Below are 5,000 nucleotides of genomic sequence, written 5' to 3'. Positions count from 1 at the left end.
GGAAAGAAGGGAGGAGAGGAGGGGGGAAGGAAGGAGAGGGAGGAATGGAGAGGAGGCGCTAAAGAAGGGGGGAAAGAAGATGGGGTAAAGGAAAGATGAAGTAACTAGCGAAGGGAAAGGAAGAAGATGTACCAGAGAAGGGGAGGAATAAAGGAGAAAGTGGGAGAGGAGGGGGGAAAGAAAAGGAGGGAGAAAGAAGATTTTGTGATAGAAAAAGAGCTAAAGAGGGAAAAAGGGGAAGAAAGAAGACGGAGGGAGAGGAGGGGGGACGGAAGAAGAGGGAGGGAGGGAGAGGAGGTGCTAGAGAAGGGGAAAGAGGTGAGGGGAAGGAAAGAGAGGGGAGGGAGAAAGGGAGAAGAAGAGATAGAGATGGGGGGGGGGGGGGAGTATGAGGGAGAGAGGAAGTGCTAGAGAAGAAGGAGAAGGAAGGAGGAAAGAAAAGGTGCTACAAATGGTGGATAGGAAAGAAAGGGATGTAAGGAAGGTTCGTGAGAAGAAAAGAGGCAGTAAAGAGAGTAAAGGGAGGGAAGGAAGATACTAGAGAGAAAAAAAAAGTGGGAAGGAAAGAGAGGAGAGTGGCTGGAGATAGAGGAAAGGAAGGAGATGGAGTGAAGGTATAGGAGAAGCAGGGACGGCGAGAAAGTATTGGTGGGGTGGGGGGATGGGGTCAAGAAGAAAGGAGGAAGAAGCAATCTCTCCTTCTTCCTCCCACATTCCTATCTCGCCTCCTACTTCCCCTCACTTCATTAGCTAGTTTAGGCGTAAGTGTTATTGATAACGTTATTAAGCAATTTTGACTTGTTTTCCCTTGTTTCTATTTCCCTTTTTATCTCTATTGTGTGTTTTTATATTTGTTTTATTTTGTTTCGGGGTGTGGTAGGTTATTGATGTAATAATTTACAGGGGACTGATAGACTGTTTGATGGTTTGCAAACTAACTAATGCACTTCGTTTGTTTGAGGAAATTAATTTGATATTGGTGTTATATTGTATGCCCTATGAAATTATAATGATCTATTTTGTTGTTAAAATCACCCCAACTTTCATTTTTTTTAAGTAATGCTCGCAAAGGTCATGACAAGAACCTAGAAGTATTTCTTTCTTTTGTCAAAATTCACCATATGGCATCCTCAGTCTTATTCAAAAACCTACTCGATCGGCACAAACAACGCTGATAGAAGCATATTGAACTTAAGAAACGTGTTTTGCGAATTTTTACCTTTGATGAAAGCTCGGTTCCAGACCCCCCCCCCCCCCCCCCACACACAAACACACAAACGCGCGCGCGAGAGAGAGAGAGAATTCATAACGGATGAAAAGTATCTGCAATGACCTGCTACATGAAAGAAGTTAGTTGTCGTGTAAAAATTATGCATACAAATATTGATAAAAAATATATATTTATATTTATGTATATGTATATTTATTTATTCATTCATTTATTTATTCAATATTTTGCTGTAGCTCGTCCCATTCTTATATGGGGTCGCTGTGATCAGGTTCTGGCAGATATTTTTTCATGGCTGGATGACCTTCCTGGCGCCAAAACTCTTTCTATTTACTCGAGCTTGGGACCGTCACTGACTTGGGCTGGTTTGCCCACCCAGTGGCTACGTTCAGTATATATATATATATATATATATATATATATATATATATATATATATATATATATATATATATATATTTTATTAAAACAAAAAATGTGTATATATACAAATATATATATAAATATATATACATATATATATATATATATATATATGAATATATATATATATATATATATATGTATATATGAATATGTATATATATATATATATATATATATATATATATATATATATAAATATATCGATATCTCCTTCGCATCTCTGCATTGTGCTAATGTAATGTTTGGAACCCTACCTGAAACTAGCGCAATATCTGAAAAACTCTCGCAAGGGAATGTCAACGCACAATAAGTCATATACTTAGTGCAATCCAGATTCATGAAGAAATATAGGTTACAGCTTTTATCTGCGTCCCAATAATTTAAAAACCTATCCAGTCAATTTAGAGCAGCGTCGATATGCGATGGAAAAAAACAATACATTTTTACCGCCGTTGTATGTCACAGTCGTTGGTTGTCGAAAACGGCTCTTTTAATCAATTTAATCTGTCAAGTATTTTTGACTTCATCCCTCCCTTAACTGCACGTGTCAAATTTCGTGACTTCTTAGGACTATTAAGATCAACACTCAACAGTTTTATACAACATCGTATGCACAGACCGTGATATGTATGTTCAGTTGCCGTGTGTGTGTGTGTGTGTGTGTGTATGTGTGTGTGTGTGTGTGTGTGTGTGTGTGTGTGTGTGTGTGTTTGTGTGTGTGTGTGTTGTACAGACAATCGCAAAAGGTTATCATGGAACAAACTTACTGATGAATGTTCTTGGCAGTCACAGACACGTCAATCAAATGAATTAAAAGATACCAACCTCTTGATACATCCTTTTCATCCTTTTCATCCTCCTCCTTTGCCTCCTCCTCACCCTACCCTGCCTAAATCCTCCTTCTCATCTCCCTCCTCCTCCTCCCCTGCCTCCTCCTCCTCCCCTGCCTTCTCCTCCACCCCTGCCTCCTCCTCCTCCTCTGCCTCCTCCTCCCCCCCTGCCTCCTCTTCCCCTGCCTCCACCTCTTCCCCTGCCTCCTCCTCCTCCTCCTCCTCCCTTGCCTCCTCCTCCTCCTCCTCCTCCTCTTCCTCCTCTGCTTCCTCCTCCTCCTCCTCCTCCCCGGCCTCCTCCTCCTCCTCCTCCCCGGCCTCCTCCTCCTCCTCCCTTGCCTCCTTCTCCTCCTCCTCCTCTTCCTCCTCTGCCTCCTCCTCCTCCTCCTCCTCCTCCTCCCTTGCCTCCTCCTCCTCCCCGGCCTTCTCCTACTCCTCCCTTGCCTCCTCCTCCTCCTCCTCCTCTTCCTCCCTTGCCTCCTCCTCCTCCTCCTCCTCTTCCTCCTCTGCCTCCTCCTTCTCCTCCTCCCCTGCCACCTCCTCCTCCCTCGCCTCCTCCTCCTCCTCCTCTTCTTCCACCTCTGCCTCCTCCCCCTCCTCCTCCCTTGCCTCCTCCTCCTCTTCCTCCTCTTCCTCCTCTGCCTCCTCCTCTTCCTCCTCCTCCTCGCCTGCCTCCTCCTCCTCCTCCCTTGCCTCCTCCTCCTCCTCCTCCTCTTCCTCCTCTGCCTCCTCCTCCTCCTCCTCCTCCTCTTCCTCCTCTGCCTCCTCCTCCTCCTCCTCCCTCGCCTGCCTCCTCCTCCTCCTCCTTTGCCTCCTCCTCCTCCTCCTCCTCTGCCTCCTCCTCCTCCTCCTCCTCCCTTGCCTCCTCCTCCTCCTCTTCCTCCTCTGCCTCCTCCTCCTCCTCCTCCCCGGCCTCCTCCTCCTCCCACTCCCCTGCCTCCTCCTCATCCTCCTCTTCTTCCTCCTCCTCTTCCTCCCCGGCCTCCTCCTCCTCCCACTCCCCTGCCTCCTACTCCTCCTCCTCTTCCTCCCATGCCTCCTCCTCTTCCTCCCCGGCCTCCTCCTCCTCCCACTCCCCTGCCTCCTACTCCTCCTCCTCTTCCTCCTCTGCCTCCTCCTCCTCTTCCCCGGCCTCCTCCTCCTCCCACTCCCCTGCCTCCTACTCTTCCTCCTCTTCCTCCTCTGCCTCCTCCTTCTCCTCCTCCCCGGCCTCCTCCTCCTCCCCGGCCTCCTCCTCCTCCCACTCCCCTGCCTCCTCCTTATCCTCCTCTTCATCCTTCTTTCCTGCCTCTTTCTCCTCCTCCCCTGCCTCCTCCTCCTCCTCCCATACCTCTTCCTCCTCTCCTGCCTCCTCCGCCTCCTCCTCCCCGGCCTCCTCCTCCTCCCCGGCCTCCTCCTCCTCCCACTCCCCTGCCTCCTCCTTATCCTCCTCTTCCTCCTCCTTTCCTGATTCTTTCTCCTCCTCCTCCCATACCTCTTCCTCCTCTCCTGCCTCCTCCTCTTCCTCCTCCTCCTCCCTGCCTCCTCCTCCCCTGCCTTGTCCTCCTCCTCCTCCTCCTCCCCTGCCTCCTCCTCTTTCTCCGCCTTCCCTTACTCCCTTATTATTCCTCGATAATTTCTAGAATTCCAACTATGCACAAATCAGTAATAACAACAAAAAATGAAGAAATAAAAATAAAGAAAACTTCGGTCCCCTTTGCTCTCTCTCTCTCTCTTACTTCCCTCTTGAGGAAACAATATTTCATTAGAGGAAATTGCCTTAATGTATCCAGGTCTCTCCCCTTTACAAAAAAAAAAAGAAAAAAAAAAGGACCTTCAATAATCCCAGGTCATTTCAAATGGAGAATGTGTTTCTTTACTTATGTTTTAATCAATTATGCAAATGAGCTTGTTTCCCCTTTTTTTTTTTTTTTTTTTTTTTTTTTTTTTTTTTTTTTTTTTTTTTTTTTTTTTTTTTTTTACTGCCGTGCAAATTCTGCTTGTAATTATCCGAGAGAGAAAATCATGCAATATGCTTTGGGATTCTTCATGCTTGACAGCTTTACGTAATTTGTTTCTAGTTTTTTTTTTTTTCTTTCTTTTTTCGTTAGGCGGCATGCAACATCTATGCATGACCTTTGACGCCACGTTTCTCATGACCGCCGACCTGGATTTTCCATTTTCTCTTTCATCTCTGTTCTGTTCTTATTCTCGCACCCTTCTAGTTATATCTTTCTTCTGTTCCTCTTGTTCCTATATTCGTCTTCTTTCCTTGATTCCTTTCCCCGTTCTTTTAAAAAAAATTCCCGCCTCCTTTATCACTATTCCCTTCCTGCTTTAACCCGTGTCTCCTTCCTCTTCCTCTTCCTCTTCCTCCCCTCCCCTGCCTCCTCCTCCTCCTCTTCCTCCTACCACTCCTACTCCAATTCTTCCCCTCTCTTTATCTCTCTCACTCTCTCTGTCTCTGTCTCTGTCTATGTCTATGTCTCTCGCTCTCTCTTTCTCTCTCTCTCTCTCTCGTTCTCTCTTTCTCCCTT

Source organism: Penaeus chinensis, chromosome 18 (genome assembly GCF_019202785.1).
Source record: "Penaeus chinensis breed Huanghai No. 1 chromosome 18, ASM1920278v2, whole genome shotgun sequence".
Taxonomy (NCBI): domain Eukaryota; kingdom Metazoa; phylum Arthropoda; class Malacostraca; order Decapoda; family Penaeidae; genus Penaeus; species Penaeus chinensis.
Note: the sequence above shows the minus strand (reverse complement) of the source record.